Source organism: Candoia aspera, chromosome 2 (assembly GCF_035149785.1).
Source record: "Candoia aspera isolate rCanAsp1 chromosome 2, rCanAsp1.hap2, whole genome shotgun sequence".
Taxonomy (NCBI): Eukaryota; Metazoa; Chordata; class Lepidosauria; order Squamata; family Boidae; genus Candoia; species Candoia aspera.
The window spans coordinates 12,153,505-12,177,054 of NC_086154.1; the positions used below are offsets into that span (position 1 = coordinate 12,153,505).

General features: G+C 43.4%; 1 protein-coding gene across 2 annotated transcripts in view; it reads left to right on the top strand.

Annotated features, from left to right (window-relative positions):
* The first annotated feature begins 694 nt into the window (after nt 1-694).
* Nucleotides 695-23,550, top strand: part of PPT2 (palmitoyl-protein thioesterase 2) — a 47,611-nt gene continuing 24,755 nt past the window's right edge. Inside the window, exons 1-3 of one of the 2 annotated variants that reach the window (XM_063296322.1) lie at nt 706-783; nt 2,673-2,832; nt 18,635-18,779. The gene's annotated coding sequence lies outside the window, so the exon portion shown is untranslated. Of the gene's footprint in view, nt 784-2,672; nt 2,833-18,634; nt 18,780-23,550 lie in introns of both variants that reach the window. The other variant, XM_063296321.1, reaches the window with a different exon arrangement.

A 23,550-nucleotide genomic window follows, 5' to 3' on the forward strand; every position in this document is an offset into this window, starting at 1 on the left:
TTCGCACCTAGAAATACAAAGTCTTTCACTGCTTCTACATTTTCTCCCTCTATTTGCCAGTTATCAATCAAGCTGGTTGCCATAATCTTGGTTTTTTTGAGGTTTAGCTGCAAGCCAGCTTTTGCACTTTCTTCTTACACAACCAAGTTTTTGTTGTGCAAATCCAGATCCAAAATCTTTAGCTGACTTTGTTGAGCATATTGTGCAAACTCAGCCACAGTTGTGTGCAGCCAAGCAGGTTCATAATTCAGTGTGTTGTGAATCCAGCCAATTGGATTCAGGACGCCTCATTTAAAGCCTCAGTGATTTAACTAGTTTGATGAACCATCTGTTCTAATAGTAGCATTCCAGAACCACGTTCAGCACGATTTATTCATTTTATTCCTTGGAGCTCCAATGGGGGAGCGCATCGTTCTGGGGTTACCTTTAAATGTTTGGAAAAATAAGTGTCAGGGCTCTGGGGAGAACATCTTGGTCTTGGAAGAGGGAATAAGCCTGGCTCGAATCCAAGGGCATCTTCACGACCTCTTCCCCTGAAAAAGCTTCCGAACGCAACGCGTGGGGTCGAAAGGAGGGGCTGGGGGCGGGCACAGAACGTTGGTACCTTGGGTTGCCGGGGACGCCTGCGCGGTTGCTAGGGCGGCAGGTGAGGGACCCTTCCCGGATCTGACGCGCCCGCGCGCTAGCGCAAGAGGGGAAATAAACAAGAAGAGGGAGCGAAGGAGATCAGCTGGCGGAAGGGGCCAGGGAAGCGGCTGCAGGCTTGATCCAGGGCAAGATCTGGTGGGTGAACGGGGAAATAAAGCTTTTTGGGAGGGGAAATTTATGGGTGCATAAATATGAGGCAGGGATCGTCGCTCTCGGAGAGGCTGGACGGGACCCGACGCGAATTGCTTCAGGATCGCATCTTGGAACGGAGTTGAATGCGGTGTTGTTGGACTTTTCCAAATGTACAAAGAGCGTGCTTATTTTCGCCGAGGAAAGACTTTAACTGATGAGTCCCGGGTGATTTACTCGCTCTAGATCCGAGGTAGTTCTCGTTCCTTTAAATCTTGTGCAGGGCAAAACTGTTCCCCGAGAACGCTCCCCTCCTCCCGCGGTTTGCAGGAGCGGGAGGAGAAGCCGCCCCCGACGGAATTTTCTTTCCCCAACTTAACGCCGCGAGAACCGGCGTTAACTCGCAAGGATGGATCTGTAACTGTGCGGAGGGGAAATGCTCCTGAGGCTAAGGATCATGGGCGGTGTAGTCCGTCACGACTAGAGGGCGCCGGCTGGGGGAAAGCTGGGGATCCGGGTAGACCCTTCTGCCGCCTCATTCCTTGCAATCCAAGAGGGAAGAGATTTCGGGGTGGGGGGAGGGAACAACGAGGCGCCTGGATGGGGCCGCTTTACAGCGGAGCGCATGGCCGCGGTGTCCTCACCCTCCGCCGGGAGCAGCGGCTGCTCGCGGTCGCTGCGCCTTTAAGAGCCGCCCGGTGCGCAGGCAGCTCGGACTGGACGTCGAGCGGCTTCGAAAAGCGCGGTAGGCGCGCTCGCTTTCTCCGTCGCCCTTGGCGGTTCTGCTCCGGGGCAGCCGGGGCTGGAGGGGTAACTCATCGGGCCGTGGAGTCGCCTTTCGCCGGCCGTTGCACGGTTTGGGGGCGCGGGATCGGCGCGGCGGACGACTTGCGGCGGGCGTTACCGCTCGTTTCGGCGTGAGGCCTGTGGCCCTCGGCGTTGCCGGCTGGGCGTTGAGAGAAATGGAGAGCTTGTCTCCGGCCGGGTTAAGCGCGACGTGAGACGTTTAACCGCGGTTTACTCGATTCCTGCATTCACGTGATGTGCCGTAAACTAGGTGCGTGGGGTGGGTTCACACGACACTTGAATGGAAAAACGCGGCCGGCCGGTTAGTAGTTCATCGAAAGGTTAGATTTGTGACTCACAGATTTTTGCTGTATTGGCTAAACAGTGGGATGTAAGCTAGCCGGGGGCATTTGAGCTTAGTGGGTTATGCAGCCTGCCTGGCTAGTTCATGATGCCATGTGTCATATATGAACCCTGAAAAAGTGGGGTAATTGTGTACAGCAGTGTTTCTCAACCCCAGCGACCTTACCGGTGGACTTCAACTCCCAGAATTCCTCAGCCAGCTACTGCTGGCTGGGGAATTCTGGGAGTTGAAGTCCACCCATCTTAAAGTTGCTGATCTTGAGAGAGACTGGTGTGGAGTGTATTTCAGTTATAGGTAACTGTAGTACCAGCACCACTATAGGAATTGTTTCCTTTGTGTAGTAATTAAGTTAGCTATGGTGTGGTTAAGCCAGCCTCGTGTGGCACAGAGTGGTAGGTGGAAGTACTGCAACCGAAAACTCCCCATGACTGGAGTTTAATCCCAGCGGAAGCTGGATTCTCTCTCAGGTAGCCGGCTCAGGTCGACTCCGCCTTCCATCCTTCTGAGGCCGGTAAAATGAGCACCCGGCTTGCTTGCTGGGGAAGGTGACAACTGGGGAAGGCAATGGCCACCCCGCTCTATAGTCTGCCGAGAAAACAGTGTCCCCCAAAGGGTCAGACATGACTTGGGACCTTTCACCATTTCATCATGGCATGGTTAACTTTTGAATTTTCCCATGCCATAATTCAGGTTTCATTAGCTGATACGCTGTAGATAGCTGTGGACTTTCTGTTTTTTATTTCAGGCAGTCTAAAGACTGGCCAACTTTTCCATGCACTCTTAGGAAAGAGGAAAAATAAACAGCAGGGCTTTTATATCTACAAGTGGAGTATTGATCGGGAAAATGGTTGCCTCATCTCTCAATTCAGTGACATTTGCAGTGCAAGATTCGGGGCTGTGATCTGGTAACTCTTGATGGGGGAGGGGGGACTGAAATTAGGAACCCAGTCAGGAAGTGACTTGCTTAATTACCACAGTTGGGACTAGATTTTCAGTTGCTAAGTGAAGTTGTCATTAAGTGAATCCAACCCAATTTTATGACCTTTTTTGTAGTGGTCACTAAGCAAATCACTGCAGGCATTAAGTGAACCACATGGTCATTTAGCAAATCACATGGTTCCCTGTTGATTTTGCTTGCCAGAAGCTGATCAGGAAGGTCGAAAATAGCACGGGACACTGCAATGGTAATAAATGTGAACTGGTTGGCAAGGCACACATTGTGATCACATGACCACAGGGGAACACTGCAACGGTCATAAGTGTGAGGACTGGTAACAAGTCATTTTTTCAGCAGTGTCTTAAGTCTGAACCATCACTAAACAAATGGTTGTTAAGTGAGGATTACCTGTAATGTTTTTGAGGCTAGGGAAGAGAGGCATTCAGACTTCTTAGATGTCTAATTTCAAAAACAACAAGGGCAAACAACTGTAGACCCAAAATCCCTCACTTGGAGCCCAGCACCTGCATGCTATTAAGGAGTGACGTAGGCTGGGTGCATACATAGAATAGTTCATTTGCCTTGCCTTAGCCTGTGTGAGGCCAGCTATTATGCTAGTAAATTATGGTTTAGCACATTGTACATTCAGCCAGTTGTGGCTTATTCAGTATATCATAGCACGTGTATTTTGAGTACCCAACTTGGCTTAATTCATTTTTCATAGTTCATAATATGTAGTTTTGGTTTGTTACATTGTGTGAACCCAGCCATAATGTTGGCAGACCAGGGTTCCTAGCTCAGAACAAAATGAACTCAGGCCATTCTCATAGATTTATAGAATGGAATGTTGCAAGGACAGAAAATAGAGAAGTATAGTAAATAGGGTTTGTGTGAGGAGATTTGGCTATATTTGTGTTCCCCTTTTTATCTCATGCCTTCAATTTCCTTTGCTCAACATTCCACACTTGCTTTGTTCTGATCGTATAACGTTGCTCATGCTGAAAGGGAACAGGAAAGTCGGTATGTACGTATGTTTAATGGGTATTTTTGAGTACATGCTCAGCTCAAGAACTTCTCTTCTTTGGCAGGACTAAATTTTCAGCTTTCTTATCCCCAGTCCCACCTTTTTATTATTTCTATAGCTAGAGAGAGTAACTGTGTTCATACAGCATATCTTCAACATAACCATGCTTAATAAACCTGATTTGCTGGACACACAAAGCCATAATCTAACCCAGTGTTTCTCAACCTTGGCAGCTTGAAGATGTGTGCACTTCAACTCCCAGAATTCGCCAGCCAGCCATGCTGGCTGGGAAATTCTGGGAGTTGGAGTCCACACATCTTCAAGTTGCCAAGGTTGAGAAACACTGACCTAACCCATGGGCTGGATTCCCACAAGCTGTGGTTGGCTGGGTTCTACTTCAGTGTGGCATGTGAAATAGCAAGAAATGTCAGGTTACAATTGCGTATCAATTGGCAATCAGAAATCCTTGTTGATCTACTGTGAGTCATCCAGGCCTGATGTTAGATCTCAGAATGAATTTTCCCCACCTGGGCTGAAGGATCATCTTCCCTGAATCTTTAGCTTTTATTTCTTAAAAATGTCTGTATATTAGGAGGGGAAAATCTATGATGGAGTTGGATTGCAGTTTCTATCAGCTCAAGCTGGCATAAGCAATTCCCAACAGAACCCTTAGCTGTAGCTGCACCATCTTGGGCATCTGTACATTTCCTGAACAGATGAAAATAACTAAACAAGCTACATATATTTTAGACATTGCTGTGCTGCATTGGCTTTCAATGCCATCTCTTAGTTATACCCCTTGGAGCCTTCCATCTTCCTGCAATTTCTGGCTATGGATCTGTACTTCTGCCTTTCCACTTTCAAAAAGTACCATAACATTTGGCAGTCAGCTCAAAGTCTGTTAAAAACTGAATCCTGTGGCTAGTATGCAGATTTTCAACAAGATACGGTTTTTCTTGCTTAATTTGTTACTTTACAACCCCCCTGATTTGCTAGAAACAGGGAAGAAAGTCATAAAAAAATAACAGATGTTCCATACCCAGTAATTGGAAAATATTACCCATCCTTTTTCTTGGGATTCTAACAGGCACTGGGCCCTCATACACTTTAAAAAAAAAAAAAATTTCCCACTGAAGGGGTCAGTACATGCTAAAGAGACATGCCCTTGGGGTGGGACAGCAAAATTGCAGCATGTACATTGCTGTGGTTGCAGTTAATGTTAGAGTATCTACTTTTTCTGCTGTTTTGAGCCTTTTGACTCAATTGGTATGTGCCTGGGTGTGAAAGAAGCCTAGGTGGAAACTGGGTAGTATTTCCACTGCTTCCTTGATATGGTAATTAAGCCCTACAAATTGAATTAATTAATAAATAAACAAGCACATCTGGCTGGGGATGATGGAACTGGTATTGTCAAGAATCAGAAGAGCACAGTGTCAGGGAGACTGATGTAGGGCATGTGTTCTCCCGGAGAGTAAATACCAAATTAACTATTATTGTATCTCATTGTATCATATTGAGGAATCCAACAGGCTTCCTCTCTCTGTGGTCTCCCTGGCCTACTTCGCACATAATGACTGGACTCAGTCTTGTCATTGGTTTTGTTTTGACTTAGTGTTTGCATCAAACAGCCATCACAGCTTGGGAATCATAATTTGTGTGTTTATTTTATGTTTGTTTATAGCACTTAGAGCCACTAATTCCTGTTTAAGAATCCCAGACTGGAAGAACAGATACGCCATAACTGAGCAGGGAAACCTGGCACATCTTCACATCCTGCTTGCTATGACATCAAGACACTTTACTAACTGTTTAGTATGAAAGAATTGGCAGTGATCTCAGAGATTAGGATGATGGTTATAATAATTGTTGGGACATTGTGCACCTTTAAGGTGCGGCGTAAGTAAAAGAAAAACCAGGAACTATAAAATTCCATCCAGTAAAGCTAGTAGGCAAACCAGTCCACAAAGATTAACGGTGAAGACAAACACGACAGCGTGCATCTTTAAAGCAATATCCTGCAATGCAACTGAGGGCATATACATCCCATATTTAAAACAGCTATTAACCTAGGAACTGCCAAGAAAATAAGAATTGGGTGGGATACCCAGGCCCTGTACTAACCCACTAGTGCTGTGGTTCTCAACCTCAGAAACTTTAAGACATGTAGACTTCAACTCCCAGAATTCCACTGCTTCATATAATCCCAATTGAAATGATCAGCCTTTCAAATGCTACAGTCCCATAAATGACAGCCAAGAGGAGCACCAATGAGAAGAACTGTAGTTCAAAAGATCTGAAGGGCATCAAGTTTTCACTGATGGAGGAACCTCATGGTCCTTTCTCTGCATTGCTGCAAAGGATGTAGATGTGTGGTCATCTTTGGCAAAAGGGCCTTATTCACTAGCACTCAGGTGGTGGAAGTCTTTAAGCAGGTTGATGTGTTGGGATAAGTCATGGTTTGCTTGATGTGGTTCATTGAACAAGCTATAAATTCAGATTTACAAGCCATAATGCCTGGATATACCCAGCAGGCTAATCCCAAGGCAAAGCAACAGCATTATAATTGAGACCTAATTTCTTTCTTTCTTGTGTAATTAAGTGAAATGTTACGTTTATTACGGCCAAAAGACCTGAACAGCAAAGTCCAGATATAATCTAAAACAGTGTTCTCAACCTTGGGAACTTCAAGCTGTGTGGACTTCAACTCCCAGAATTCCCCAGCCAGCTCACTGGCTGGGGAATTCTGGGAGTTGAAATCCACACAGCTTGAAGTTCCCAAGGTTGAGAAACACTGAAGGTCAAGCATGAGATAAAACAGTTCAACAGATAACACACATTGATAGGTATTACATAAAACATTTAAAAACTAAATGTATTAATGTATTAGGAAAGGGCTTGTTTTTGTAGCCATAGTTAAAAATATGGCTGTTGCCACTGTAATTTTTTTATCTGAAAGTAACATTTTCAGAAATGTCTCTTCTTGGCTTCTTTGTGTTCATCTAGATGGCAACATTAGATACTGTTTTTAAAAGCCTGGATTGAGGTTACAATCCAGAAACTGCTGACCTACAAATAAGCCCATTTGAAGTGTGTTTCTTTATAAGAAGACATGCAGAAGATTGTACTATTAAATATTTGACCTTTTTTTCCGTTTTTCATGTCCGTTCCTGTGCACTGATTTTTCTTGTATTCTTTCCAAGTAATCTAAAATACATTTTTGCTTGTCTGTTTTTTTTTTAATGTGTTTCCATCTGCCCTGCTCCCTGGCTCAGTGCTGTTCCGTTTTCAGTTCAATTATTTGGTATTAATGTTTGGACTATAATGCTAAGTAATGCTAAATACATACACTTTCTTCAAAGGAAGGGAATTGAACTGAGCTTTTATTGAATATATACTCATATTTTAATTTCTTAAGCATTTTATTCTAGTGGTTTCTAGCCATACCATGGCTCTTCTATTGATGGTGTGGAATATCAGGATAAAATGGGTTTCATGAATAATGGGAGGTATGATATTGGAAACATTTATCAATAATGGTGATGCATCTTATATTTTCTTTCTGTGCGCAGCATACCTTTCTGGTACTTCTCTATCTTCTCTGTTCACCCTTTGTATGTATTACATTTTTCTTTCTTTTTAAACACTTTTATAATCTGGAACTAGAGAGCCAGTTTGCTGTAGTGGTTAAGGCACCAGGCTAGAAACTGGGAGACCGAGAGTTCTAGTCCCGCCTTAGGCACAAAGCCAGCTGGGTGACCTTGGGCCAGTCACTCTCTCTCAGCCCTAGGAAGCAGGCAAGGGCAAACCACTTCTGAAAAACTTTGCCAAGAAAACTGGCAGAAACTGATAGTTTCTATTGAATAAATAATGATTCGAGAACTTACTGAATAATAACATGCATCGTAGCAGGAGAACATTCTTCGCTAGCCAAGCAAGGTCGTAGTGCTGGAGCTAGCTTAGATCAGGGTTTCTCAACCAGGGTTCCGTGGCACCCCAGGGCTCTGCAGGAGGTCACGAGGGATTCCCTGAGAGATCATGATTTATTTAAAAACTTATTTCAAATTCAGGCAACTTCACATTAAAGAGGTAAGTTTCATTCTTTATTTTTAGTTTAAGGCCTACCCATGGAACAAATATAATAATTTTGTACCTTCTGGCCTATATTTGAGCCTGTATGTGCAGGGGCTCCCTGAGGCCTGAAAAATGTTTCAAGGCTTCCTCCAGGGTCAGAAGGTTGAGAAAGGCTGCTTAGCATATTGTGTGAGTTTAACTTGCTTGGTGGGTAAACAGAAATTTATGGTTCAGCATGTACAGTCTGTGATTTGTGATTAGACAAACTCCAGCATAGCATGTTGTGAGAACACAGTTTATGAGAGTGATATTAAATTGAGGGGTGACTGGAAGTGCCCAGCCAGGAGAAGCAGGATCTGGAAATCAAGTTGTATGGGGAACAGGTGGCATACATAATCCAGAGAAGAAAGAGGAAGGGGAAACGATAGTTGGAGAAGATGGAACAGGTGTTAATTTGCTGTCGAGGACAATACTGGAGTCCTGGGTGAAAATGGGAACGGAATCTGATTTGGCCTAAACATTGCCCAAAAGATCCTACTGGTGGGAGCTGTTTAGTGAGGCTTCAGGCTGCCACTGGTGATATTTAAGTAGAAACAAGACGTCTAATTCGCAGGAGTATCTCGACTGCATCCTGCGTTATAGAGCATGTATTCAGCAAGTGGTTGACCTCTGTGGCCTTGTCCAGTTGTGTTTTCTTAAATCCACTGCATGACTGTGTCACCTGATGACCTTTATTTGGTTAACCTGTGAGCAGGTTCTGCCTGATCATTGTGGGTCACTTTTATAACTCTCCGTCATAGACATTTTATTTGCCTCTGACATCCTTGTAAGTCTTCTGCCGTTGTAGAATTGCAGAATAAGTTAACCAGGAGGTGAGTCATGGGCTGACAACTTGTGTTCCTCCTCAGGCCAGCAAATAATAATAATAAAAAAAGGAAGGATGATAGCCAAACTGAATACAGTTTCATGTCGAAACAGAAGCAATTTCCCCATGCAGCTAGGCATGACCTATTTATGAGGCTGAGTTAAGAAATATCCTTTGCAAAACTGAAAAAAAATATGCACATGCAGGTCTGGTATTTGCACCAGGTGTGTATATTAGGCAAATAAACAAGTGTCTCTTGCACCATCCGTTTCTTGCATTATATACAATGGAGGGAGGATCATCTGAAGGAGTAGAGTGGACCGTGCCATATTAGATTGAATTTGTGGAGTCCTGTTTCTGACAGAGGTCAGAAGCTTCTGCTTGCAGAATGTTACCTGTTTATGGGGTGTTTTAAATAGAGAACACCCCCATAAACAGATAACAGTCTGCAAGGAGACGTCTGGCATGGAGGGAAGCAGGAGAGGTTGCTTATTTGATTTGCTTGTATCCTGCTTGCAAGTTGAGTATTTCTCAGTTCAATTTTTTTACAGTATAAACCAGTGTTTCTCAAGCTTGGCAACTTTAAGATGTGTAGGCTGGGGGATTCTGGGAGTTGAAGTCCACATATCCTAAAGTTGCCAAGCTTGAGAAAAATTGGTATACAGGTAGTCCTCACTTAACAACCACAATTGGGATTGGAATTTTGGTTGCTAAGTGAAGTGGTCATTAAGTGAATCCAACCCAGTTTTTGTGGTTGTTAAGCAAATCGCACTGTTCCCCATTGATTTTGCTTGCCAGAAGCTGACGGGGAAAGTTGAAAATGGCAATCATGTGACCACGGGACACTGCAATGGTCATAAATGCAAACCGGTTGCCAAGTACCCAAATCATGATTATGTGACCATAGGGACGCTGCAATGGTTGTAAACTTGAGGACCGGTCATAATTTAGTTTTTTCAGCACCATTGTAAATCCAAACCATCACTAAATGAATGGTTGTTAAGTGAGGACTACCTGTAAGCGGTACAAATAAGGTTGCCTTCAAGTTGGGCTTAGCTCTTGCCAGCTTCATGGACATATTTGTCTGAGGTTTTTTTTTTTTTTTTCAACAATACAGAAATGCTGCCATCTGCTGAGACAGTGGAAATCAGAGGTATCTAAAGAGCTCCCAGATGGAAAAATTTCCAATTGCAAACTATCCTGTTCGAACCTGAGCTGTTCTGACATGCCAGAAGTGTTTCAATGTCTTGGACTGAGTGCAAGGGAAGTTTTGAAACCAGAGAATTTGGACCTCAAAACGTTTTGCATATCTAACTTCTAATAGGAACCATTTGAACCTTGATTCATAAAATTATGGCCTCATCGTCCTGTTCTACAAGACGTGTCAGTCACTTATTTTGTCCACAGTACCCAGAATTAAACAAATCAGAGAACTATAATCCAGAAGGAAGCTGGCTTTAACACCCCCCACCCAATTTTGCAAGAAGATTTCCCAGGGCAATTCATTCCAGGCCTGCAATTAGGGTCTGTGTCACCCGGGGCAAACATGGATTCCACGCACCCCCCCCCCATGGATTGGTGAGGGAGGATTTTGTCATTTTGGGGGGCCCCCCCTCGAGTTGCAGCCCCGATTCATTCCATCTTACTGGGGTTTTATCACCTCATTCTTGCATGAGTGAATCCTTCTCCAGACATTTTGGAATCTGTCCTACTGTGAGCCAAGTCATGACTGATAGTAGAATATATGCTTTGCAATGTATGAGAAGTTGTCTGGAACCATCTCCATTTTCTCCAGTATGGTGGTAAAGATTCTCTTTGGGAATTGCTGTTGGTCAAGATTCGGAACTGAGGTAGTTGAATCCATTGTGCAGCTTGGTGTAAAGTAGTGTGCGTTGCAGCAGTTCCCCATTGGACCACAGAACCATGGGGTTGAAAGGGATCTAAAGTTACTGTAGCCCAGCCTTCTGCAGTATGCAGGAAAATAAAACCATCCTTGAGAAGTAGATGTCTAATCTTCTCTTCAAAGCCTCCAGAGATGAAGAACCCTCACCCTCTGTGGATAGACTCTTCCATTGTTTGACAGATTTTACCATCAGGATGATTTTCCTTATATAGCATTTTAACTCAAAACTAGACAGCTGCAACTTCTCATTTCTGTTCCTAGTTTTTGTGGCAGTGGAAGATAATTCCTGGCCATCTTCTCTGTGGCACCATTTTATGTACCTGAGCACTGATACCGTATCTCCCCTTGGACCTCTCTTCTCCAGATTGAACACCCCCAGTTTCTTTGACACGTCCTCAAATCTCTGCATCATTTTTGTCGTCCTCTGAACCTGTTCTAGCCTTCTGGAAATGTGCCTAAAATTGTTCACAGTCCTCTAGGTGTGGATTCATCAGTGCAGAGTAAAGGGGAAAGAACTTCATGTGTCTTTGATAAGATGCTTCTTCGATGCAACCCAGAGCTGCTGTAGCCTATTTAGCATCTGCCTCCCACTGCTGGCTCACATTCAGCTTGTTATCAGTGGCTAGTACCCAAGTCATTTCCCAGTGCAGCGTTTCCAAGACATGCATTCCCCATCTTGTATGTGTGCCCGATATTTTTCCTCCTTACATTTCTCCCTGTTGAGAGCATCCTGTTCCTCTTAGCCCAGTCTTCCAACTTATCCAGATTAGAACTGCAATCTTGTTCCATCATCTTGGGTGTTGACCAAACTCTCCAACGTTGTGTGGTTGACAGATTTGATAAGCATCCATGAGTCCTGTTATCCAAGTCATTAATAAAAATACTGAGTTATACCAGGTCCAAGATAGGACTCCTCTGGTTAACTGTTTTCCAACCCAACATAGACCTGCTGCTGCTGAGTATCTGAATGCAGTTAACCAACCAGCTGTAGACCCACCTGAGTGTAGTGCCATCCAAATCACACTTGAACAGCTTGTCAATGGGAGTGTCATGTGGACCTTGCCAAGAGTTTTCCTGCAATCAAGGTGGGTTATATCCACAGCATTTCCCTTGTCCGCTGAAGCTATTACCTTGTGAAAGAAGATTTGCCTTACGTGACATGGTGACTTTTCGCAATTGCAGCACTGTCTGCAGTAGATGAAAGGAGAAAGTCATGGGACCGTTGAATCCTGTAGTATACTCCGGGTTATCTCATCTCAGTGTGCGGTATGTTGGAGGGGAAGATCTATCAATTCAATTGATGTGGTAGCTCAGCAATTCATTATGCATTTGAAACTTTCCTTTAAAAATTTTTTATATTTTTATATAGGTTTAGGAGCTGCCCAACACTGAAGCCACTCTGGGTGGCTCACGGTATATAGCAAAAAAACACGATAAAAACACAGTCCAAAGTAGATAAATAAGATAGGATCCAGCCACTCAATACAAAACCTGTACAGAAACACACCCAACAAACAAAAATAAGAGAAGTGCTGGGTTGCGCTGGTCCGAGGAAACTCCAAATTATTATCAGCGGCTTAGCAAAGGTCCCACTCAGGTTATAACAGAAATAGGCACTACCTTGATTAATTTATTTGATTATATCCCATCTCTGTTTTGATCAACTGGAGGCAGTTGATCAAATGTTAACGTTCCCACCTCCTGTTTTCCCCATCACAGTGACCTCGGGAGGGAGGTCGGACTGAGAGAAAGCGACCAAGTCACCCGGCCGACTTTCATGCCTAAAGGAGGTCTGGAACTCACGGTCTCCCAGTTTCTAGTCTGGTGTAGCCTTAACCACTACACCACACTACACTCTGATACGGTTCTCAAATGTCTTCTGTTCAGAGGTTTGTTATTTCTGGCCGTGGTGGTTCTGCACTGAGGAGAAGGATGGGGAGTGTCTGTTTCTGATATCCACCCTTAACTTTTTAGTCTCCTTCCTCAGATCTCCACCCACATAGCTCCAGTACCTGGGGCCTGAAGAGTCTAGGACTGGCTATTCCCCGAGGTAAGGGAGTTTTACCCAGGCAGGAAGTTATGCTGACACCACCTGTTCTTCAGTGGGGAGATGCCCCCTCACCTGGAACCTGGATGGGGAGGAACAGAATTCCTCCCTTTCTTAGGAATAAATATTTAAGTAAGGCTCCATTTTAATCAGGGTTCCCAGGCCAGGCCATTCTTCAGTGCATGGTGCTAGCCTAAAATCCAACACTGGATCATAACAAAGCCAGAAATAACGCTTGAGAGAATGGTTTAGCTGCCAGATGTTAACTTGGGACTGAGATCTGCAAACCCAGCCAGGATGGTGGAGTGAAGATGCTGCAATAGTGGGGAGACCCAGACTCTAACCCCTTGAACGCATGGAAACTCTGCAGGTGGCTTTGGGCCAGTCACTCTCAGCCCAGCCTACCGAGTTTGTTGTTATGGGTGAAAAAAACAGGTCTTTTCCGGTGCTTAGATATAAGTGCCTACCAAATAAAAGGTCTCTGACCAATGAGCAATCTGAGCTAACAGTGAAACACAGAATTGGAGCAGGTATAAAATTACCCAAAATTGAGCAAGCAATACTTCGGGTCTGAATTCTTAGACCCAGTTGTATGCAATCTGTTGTTTCCGATCCTTGCGTTCCACAGATGAACCAAGAAGTATGACACATCTAGCTCAGCTTTTCTCAACTTTTTGACCCTGGAGGAACCCTTGAAATATTTTTTCGGGCCTCAGGGAGCCCCTGCACATTCAGGCTCAAATTTAGGCCACAAGTTACAAAATCATTACGTTTGTTTCATGGGTAGGCCTGTCTATATGCATTAACAGTGTTCTTAGACTAAAATAAATAAAGAATGAAACTTACCTCTTTAATGTGAAGTTGCCTGAATTTGAATTAATTTTTTTTTAAATAAATCATGATCTCCCTGGGAACCCCTAGTGACCTCTTGCAGAACCAGAGGATTCCATGGAACCCTGGTTGAGAAACCCTGATCTAGTTCTTCTCCCTTGTATCCATTCCTGCCTCTCTCTGGGGAGAAAATGGCAGTTTTGGAAATATTGAAAAGTCTAGTCTTTTCATTCCCACATGGACTTGATCCTCACCAGCTTTGCTTCCACAAATAGATGTTAGTTGTTTCCACAGTAGTGACTCACAGCATTTTCACAGCATCATCCAGCTTTTATTTAAAGGATATAATACCTGTAACACTTATTACTGTTATTTTGGGACAGTCATGTTTGGATGTGTGGAAATGACCAATGTCATGTTCCTTCAGATTGTCTTGTGGGATGTGCTGCTTTGTTGCTGACAATATTTCTTGGGTGATAGACATAATAATAATAATTACAAATCTGCCTTCCCTGACTTGGTATTCCCCAGATGCGCTGGATGTCAGATTCAGAGGAAAGGCCCATCTATTTGGAAGAATATATCCCCCAAAGAAGATAGTGGTGAAAATGGTGGTGAACCACTTCCATACTCTTGTCAAGGAAATTACATAGTCATGCCTGTGATCATCAAGGTTTGACCTTCACTCTTTATGCTTTTAATAAAATTTCTTATCTTTCAAATGGAAGCTTTATGAGACCCAACTACCCATATTAAGGAATATGGGTCAATAAAATCCTAGGTGTGACTAGCATTTTGTAGCAAAAATAGAGTTCTCCAAAGCCACACAGTTCCTCTTTTTGGGTCAACTGGTCTGTGGTGTCATTTCTTACCACACTGGGAGATAGGGCCTGGTTCTTCTCTGAGTATTCACCTTGGAGTTTCCTTCTTCAGCTTAGGTAAACAGGGAATGGCACATCCTTTGAACTTTAACGTAGCACATGACTCTCCCTCCGGAAGTTGTTCTAATTCAGTTTGGCATTCTCAAAACTATAATTTAACTAAGCTTTCTTTTCTTCACCCCACCTAAACCCTCCTTTTCTTCGGTATGTTATAATATATCTGATTTCCCAGTGGGTTGTGAAAAAACCCTCTAGGTCTTTTTGTGAATAAAAGCTTGGTTTTTCTTGCATTTATTTTTAAATACTTTGGCATGCCTAGGACAAGACAGGCTTCCAGGAATGTAAAGTATGATTCTAGCCCGTTTCCTTAGGGCTGTCTTACTCAAAATGTTACAGGGCAACACACTGCAGGAATAAACAACTTGGACCCCTACAGATGTTTTGCAATTATGCCACAGCCTCAACCAACAGAATCTGTAGCAAAGGATTGGGCATTTGGAGGACAAGAGTTTCCTCTGATACATTGCATTAAAACAAGGGCTTACTTGGGATCTATAAAGATGTCAAGAATTGTAGATGATTAAAAAAATATTGTCAGTACTGGAAGTATAAATCTGCATACATACATAGATTGTTTTATTGTATTTTTATTTATTTGAATTTGTAAGCCACCCAACTCCAATGGATTCTGGTTTATGTATCTACAGTAGTGGATTCTTGATAGATTTGGTTTGTCACCCTTTGAATTAGACTTTCGATAAGGAAGGGAAAAAGAGAAACTTGGAACAATTTTTTAGGAGTTGTTTTAGGATGTAATTTCCCAGGTCTTTTTTCTTTAATTTTAATATTACATCAGTTCTTGATTCAGTTATATGGATGTTCAGGTAGTCCACTTAACAACCGTTCGTTTAGTGATGGCTTGGACTTAAGACGGTGCTGAAAAAACCAACTTATGACTGGTCATCACACTTACAACTGCTGCAGCGTCCCTGCAGTCACATGATCATGGTTTGGGTGCTTGGCGACCGGTTCGCATTTATGACTCTAGCAGTATACCGCGGTCATGTGATCACCATTTTCAACCTTCCCGGTCAGCTTCTGGCAAGCAAAATCAATGGGGAACCTTGTGATTCACTTAACAACCACTTGGTTTGCTTCCTGCCCATGGTGATTCACTTAATGACCACTGCAAAAAGGTCATAAAATCGTGTCAGATTCACTTAATGACCACTTTGCTTAGCAACCAAAATTCCAGTCCCAGTTGTGGTTGTTAAGTGAGGACTACCTGTACTTTTTTCTGCTAGTTTGAGACTAACATGGAGTTGGGTAATCTTTTCTACTCTGGCTTCATCCTGACTGAGGGCCCCTGGGAGATGAAGTGGCAAAAACGATGTCTGGAGCGCTGGTGGTGAAGGACAAAAAGTGAAGCTGATGGAGCACCATATCTGGATGGCAATGAGAAGTGAAGCATCTTTACTTTTCTTTGAGTGAACATCAAGAGCTTCTATATGGCTGCTGTAACCAGATAGTGCTACGTCTTGCCAGTAAAGTCACTCAGATCCTTTTGAGTCTTGATTCCAAGTGGGCAGGATCTAGGTCAGTGTTTCTCAACCTTGGCAACTTTAAGACGTGTGGACTTCAACTCCCAAGGCTGGCTGGGGAATTCTGGGAGTTGAAGTCCACACGTCTTAAAGTTGCCAAGGTTGAGAAACGCTGATCTAGGATGTGACTAGAGCACTCCCTTGCCATGTTATCTGGGATTCTTTTTGGCTCTTGACCTCTGAGAAAGTGGACAGAGTGCCCTCTAGGATGTCCTTTGCCACTTGCATGATGCATCCTTATTCCACCTGGTTCCTTTTGGTCGTTGGAGTAATTTCCTGGATTTGGGAGATTGTTGGAGCCGCACTGCAAGAAGGGATGTTGCTGGTGGCTTCCACCAGGGCAGTGGTGCTCCTCCTCCTCCTCAAGAAGCCCTCCCTGGATGTGGAGGAGACAGACAATTATCACCCAGTCTCTAACTTTCCTTTAGGAAAGGTTGTTGGGTCTGTGGTGGGGCTCAGGCATGGAGCACCCTAGAAGAAGCATGTTATGGGGACCCTTTTCAGACCTAGACATGGGATTGGAATGGCATTGGTCGTGTTATTGGATGACCTTTGTTGAGACCTGGATGGAGGAACTCCCATCTTGGTCCTTCTAGACCTCTTGGTGGATTTCGGTACCACCAACCATGGTGTCTTCCTGCAGGAATTAGGAACTGGAGGCACTGTTGCACCATGCTTCCCCTCCTTCCTTGAGAGATGGTGCCAGTCAGGGTGGGGAGTGCTGTTGCCATGTGGGATGCTGCAGAGGCCAGTCCTCCCCCCCTGCTATTTAACATCTCCATGAAACATCTGGGAGAAGTCATCTGATGGTTTGAGATTCAATGTCGTCAATACGATGATGGTACATAGCTCTACACTGCTACTCTGGGCCCAGCTGCTGCCGCTGCTGAAGTCTTGTCCTGGTGTCTGGAGGCTGTAAGGTCCTGGATGGGAGAAAACAAACCAAGGTTGAATCTACTTGTGCACTGAGGTTATCTGCCTGCACCAGTGGTGTCTCTTGAGGGGGAAGCACTAGCCCTAGAGAGGCAGATGGAGGCCAAAGTCCTACCTGGGACAAGAGGAATTTGCCACAGTGATTCACGCCCTCATCGCCACCTCCATGCAGTACCACTGTTCTACATGGCGTGGTCTTTAAAGACCACCCAGGAGCTTCGGATGGTCCAAAGTACAACACCCATATGCTAGCTAGCTCTTGCCAGTGGCAGCACGTAACACCTGCACTACTGACCCTGCAATGGTTACCAGTAGACTTTTGGGTTCAAAGTTTTGCTTTTAAGTTTTAAAGCTCTTTATGGCTTTGCATCAAGTTTATTATTTATTATTTATTGAACAGATTTATACAGGTAGTCCTCACTTAACAACCACAATTGGGACTGGAATTTTGGTTGCTAAGTGAAGCGATCATTAAGCAAATCCAACTTGATTTTACAACCTTTTTTGTGGTGGCGGTTAAGCAAATCACCACAGGCATTAAGCGAAGCATATGGTCGTTAAATGGTTCCTCCTTGATTTTGCTTGCCAGAAGCCAGCTGGGAAGATTGAAAATGGTAATCACATGACAGTGGGACGCTGCAATGGCCATAAATGCGAACCAATTGCCAAGTGCCCGAATTGTGATCACGTAACCATGGGGATGCTGTGACGGTCGTAAGTGTGAGGACCAGACATAAGTTGGATTTTTCCAGCACCCTTGTAAGTTTGAACTGCCACTAAATGAATGGTTGTTAAACGAGGACTGGCTGTAAGGCCACCCAACTCACACACGGTGACTCCGGGCAGCTTACAAAATTGAAAGTTACCTTCAGGATCACATTTTCCCGTTAGAGTCAACACAACCAATTCAATCATGCTGGGAGAAGCTGGTGGTGGTTCCCCACTTCCAGGAAGTGAAGGAGGCCAAGGCTTTGAGACTCTGCTTCTCAACAGCAGCACCAGCCCTCTGGAATGGCCTCCTGGTGGAAAATAGTTCTGCTCCCACTGTGACCATCTTCCAGAAGCAGCTGAAAACAAACATTCCCTGGAGGGCATTTGAGATAATGCCATTTTCAAAATCGTATATCTTGGATTACTATGCTGGCTTGGAGGGTTGTTTTTGGTGTTGTTTTTTTTTAAACCATGCTCGGATATTTTAGCTGCATTAATTATCCATGTCATTTGTGTATTGTGGAATACTAAGAATCCTCTGGCATTGCAGTGGGATATAATTAATTAATTAAATATGTGCCTGGTCCTGACCGCCTCAGTTGGCATTGTCCCTCCAAGAATCCTCTCTCTGTATATTTCTCGGTACTGGTCCTTCTGTGGATCCTTAACTGAACCTGGGTTCTTTTGTGGGCAGCGTCAAGAACCTCGACTTTTAGGCTCTCCTGTGGTAGGGATACCCACTGAGGAGACTATGGAGGCTGGAGTGAGCTTCTGCTAGGCCTTTCGCTTAGCCCACCTCGTCTTTGTATCGTCTGGTATCACGATTTGGAAAACGAGCTGCCTTCTTGCTTGTCAAGTCTTGCATAGATCAACAATTAAGGGAATTCCTGTCTCCACCCATAGGTGTTGCTGTTCACTGGAAGGAAAGGGGTGGAGCCAGGAGAAGTCCTCTTAATCCCAACATCCTGACCAGAGCCATGCCATAGAGCTCAAGGTCTCTCCAAGCAAATAGTCCAGAAGTGGGAGTTGTCAATACAGGTGTGAGCAGGTAAGACTTCTGGGATGACTTAGGGTTTAGCTTGTGTCTCGCTGTTTTAATTCCAAGAAGGTATTGTCTTCGCTGCCGGAGACATCTGATAGATGCTGATCTTTTGTGTAACAGCATGTCAGTGCTAAAATTGTTGTTGTGGGTAGTGCTGCCAAGAAATTCTAGCCTTTGTCCTTGAAGATTGCTCTGTATTCCCAGCTGGGTGCATGCTTGGGGCAACTCTTTATATCAGACTGAGTCCTTGTGTTGAGCACAAGACCTGTCAACGTCTTTCAGCCTTGACTTTGATCCAGAGTTGTGTGTCTTTATTCACTTGATTTTTTTTTATGCCCAACCTATCTTTTCAGAAGCTTCAGGCAGTGTATTTAGATATTGTTTCTCTACATTTCCATTTGCCTTTTTTTTAACCAAGGGATAACAAAGAGGACTTCTGAGCAATTTTATTTATTATATTCATTATATTCATTTATTTATTTATTTTCTATCCTGCCTTTATTATTTTTATAAATAATTAAAGGCGGCAGACATACCTAATACTCCTTCCTCCTCCTATTTTCCCCACAACAACAACCCTGTGAGGTGGGCTGGGCTGAGAGAGAGTGACTGGCCCAAGGTCACCCAGCCGGCTTTCATGCCTAAGGCGGGACTAGAACTCACCATCTCCTGGCTTCTAGCCCAGCAGCTTAACCACTAGACCAAACTGGCTCTCAGTTTAAATGAATGTATTGTTTGTGGTACAAATTTCCAGATGTCTTTGCACTTCAGTTTTAATGTTCTGTCACGTCGTTAATACATAATATCATGGAGTTGGAAGGGGCTATTCCCTGATCATCCCCACGGCTGTTCTTTGAACCTCGTCGACTTTATCTGAATTGTTCTTGAAGCGTGATATCCAGAATGAAACACAACATCAGGGTGATTGAACACTCCTATATTTTTCTATTAATTTAATTAAAAAGAAAATTCCAAAGCTTTCAAATAGTATCAAAGCGCATCAAAGGTGATAGGAATGTCCACTCCTGGGGCCAAAGAAGTCAAAATGGTGTCTGCAACCACATGATCAAAACCTTGCCCCCCCTTTTTTTATGTCAGGGCTTCGATCATGTGATCATAACCATCATCTTGACTTTTTTGACACCATCCTCTGCAGACACTTTCCTTCAACTGTGAGTTCCACATTCTGGGCACATTCCCTCCTGCATATTCATTTGTTTAGAAACAGGTTGCTAAGCCCAAATATAGCCATGGTTCAAGAGGTAACATGGAATCCTCCTCCTGGCCAACAGAGAAGAGATTAGCAAGTGTGCACAAAGCTTACTAGTTAAGTTATGTTTTGCATTCAAGAGGTTATATGTTTGGTTTCTATCAGCAGCAAGCAGAGTTGGGAACTCCCCTGCACCAAATCCCAGCAAAGAGAATTAATAGGTGGAAAAAGATCAACTAGTGATCTGTCTTAGTATAAAACAGTTTCTAATTGTTTGGGAGAGCAAGCAATATTTGTTCAAGGAGCATTCTCTAGATAGCTTTGATCCATTGTTGGTAAGAGGCAGCTTTATTGGTGTTCCTAGTATCTTTTTAATTGTCCTCTCTTGCCAGAACTTGCTGATGCACTTGGAAGCTACTGCCAGCCCTACCAGGTAGACCAGTCTAAGAAACCCATGCCATATAGGTCAAAACTACTTCGATTGCAACAGCTACAGTAACTGAATCTCACAAGTCTGAACGTGCTTCCTTCTCCCTCCCTTTATCTATGTGAACTTGGGAGGGGCTTGCCTGAGACGTTTTCTCACGTTACTTCCTTGGCCAGGGCTCAAGCCCCTCTTATCTGACTATTTATTTATTATTTAATAAATTTATTCACCGCCCATCTCTCCCCTACGGGGGGACTTCTGGGCGGCTTACAATAAAACAGGATTAAAATTCAAAACCATTACAATACAAAATACAGTAAAAGTACAAATATAATAAAATCTACATGGCGAAAAGATCTTAATCAGTCCTTGAGTGTAATAGGCCCCTCAGAATCACTTTACGGCACTAGCCATCCCCAGGTGTAATTATTCCTCGTCCCATTCCAAGCCTGCAGACAAAACCAGGTCTGTTGCCTTGGCGGCAGCTCTTCCTTCTGTTCTTCAAGGCCATTCCCTCTTCCCTCTGTGGCTATGCTTAACAGAACTGATCGTAGACCAAAAAAAAAAAGTTCTGCTGTAGGACATTAGACAGGTCCAAATCTCCCCTCATCCTCTTAAACTGAAGATTATGGAAGTCATAATCCATTATATTTAGAAGTCCCCAGGGTGGGGAAGACTGGGCTAGAGTTGAGATACTCACTTGCCATGAAGATCACGGCATAATTTTGGCACATTCCTATGTGTTTCCTCTCTTTCTCTTTCTCCCTCTCCCTTCTTTTTCACTGCCTAACCTACTTTGTAGGGTTGCTGCAAAGGTCAGTGCAAAATGTAGTCTCAAGAGCCTTAAAATCCACCTGGAGTTTTCTTGGGGAGGACCAGGATATTGAGAAATGATAGTCGAAGCTTGTTTGAATTTTCAGGTTGTTGAATATGGATTACCTGACAGAGATACTACTTGACATTTCCTCACAAGTCAAGTCACGGAGATTTGCTTAACCGTGGTTTATTTTTATTTATTTATTTTATTTATTTATCACATTTTTATCACCGCCCATCTCCCCCACCCGGGGGACCCTGGGCGGTTCACAATAAAAACAATTTCAAATTTCAATAAAATCATAAATACAACCAGTAATTGTATTGAATAAGCACCATTTGGCTGAGTCCATACATTGTGTCAAGCCTTGCATTTGCCTTGCGTTTCATTGAATAAACAACAATTTGTTGTGCTAGGCCAACAATCATGATTTACAAGCTTTGATTATTGCACAAACCCAGCGTACTGGCCCAGAGCCAGGCAAACCGCAGCGCAGCGTAACGTGTGAACCTGGTCTATCCAAGTTGATCTGCAGCATACGCAGGTACCAGGTTGGAGAAGGCTGATCTAGGGAAATATTGGCTGGCTAAGAGGCTTATATAGAAGGACAGTCTTCTGAATCCTAGCATCCCGCAGCCTCCTTCATCTCCTTTGTGTTTATTTCCAAGAGGGCAGTAATCTTTAGCTCTATGACTGTGCAAGATCGTAGCTTCCTCTTGGGGTACATTGGCATATGTGGAGCTGGCTGGATACGTGAACTTGGTTTTTACAAGCATCCATTTAGCTACGATGAAATTGCTAGCTCTGGATTTTAGTTTCCAAACTGGAAATGCCTTACATTTGGGTGTGTTTGTTTAAGGATGCAAATGGATGGATGCCTTCAGGTCTTGGTTTATGTTTTGAGTTGTAGGGAAATGGAAAACAGATTTCTTCTGGATGACTTAAGCCTTGTTTTCAGGGCTGATTTGCCAGAGACACTGCCTGTTTGTGGGAAAGTGGATCAGTGAAGTTCCTGCTGAGTGGGGAATAATAGCAGATCAGGATTCACTTCCGCATCCACCCTGCATCTATGATACGGAGTAGACCAGGGCCAGCCATTCCCACTCGTATAAATCCTGGTGCCTCTGTTTGAGATAATAAATAGCATAGTCTGCGTTGAGTTACTGCAAGAGTGATCAAAGAAATAACTGAAAGCGGAAATCATTTTCACGATGTGCTGTGAATTATTATGTCAGCAGGTGCAATGGGAATATGGTTTTATGTTTTATATTTATAGGTATACTTTGCTAATTACTTGTGCCTATTGGGTTGCCTTTAGAAACACAACATATGAAGGAGCAGCAGATGGTTTATATGGCTAGATTTAATAATATGTTAAAAGTTTGAGCTAGTTCTGTATTAATATTTTATGGATATACTTTCAGTTTCTACAAATGTCACTCATTTATTCATTCTATATTTTTTCCTGATTTTATTAGCACTTTTATGGTTGTAGTATACCATATCTTCTGGTTGTTATACTTACCAATATACATATATACAAATATACATACATACAGTACACATTAAAAAAAACACGGCATATATGAGCCTAATGTTCATTCTAAGGGCAGATGCAGTCAGCCCTGGCTGAATTCTTACTGTGACTGAAAAAAAAATCTGTGGTTTGTCGGATTTTAGACAGTGCGAAGATGACCTTCAATCTGCCGCTCTGTTTTCTAAAATAAAAATCTCTTTGCATAAAAATCAAGCATGTCAAGGAGAAGATAGTCAAACTCTTCTTCCTGAGTTTTCTAGTTTCACATTTTACAATCTTAAGTTCGTGTTGGTACATTCCAGAGTATGACTTCTGTAATTCTTTCTGGTCCCATAATCTAGTCTGGTTCTGTTACATTTTCGGAGTCATCCTGCTGACAGGCAGAGAGCTTTATATAATTTATTTCCAACATCCCTTGGAATTGGAGAGAGAAAAAAGGATGGGATAAACCCAGGAGCATGAAACTGTGAGCCAGAGCAAAATGAAACAAGAGATTTGGCCATCCCCTATAGGTGAACAATGTTTAAGGGTTCTTCAGGGATTGGCAAAACGACGCTCATCAACCCCCAAACGGCGCCTAGTATCCGTATTTTTTTTTTAAAAATTAAAACGCCGAATTTTCATGTGATTTTGCCTTGTTGCATAACGTCTCTCAAGGACTTGCAAGATTGCCAACATCTTGCAAATTTTAGTTATTTCACAAGCTCTTAAGGGAAGTCCTGGGTTGGTAAATTCTGCAGTATGTCGACAGGAATCCTTGTAATGGTGCTGATGGTAAGAGAATAT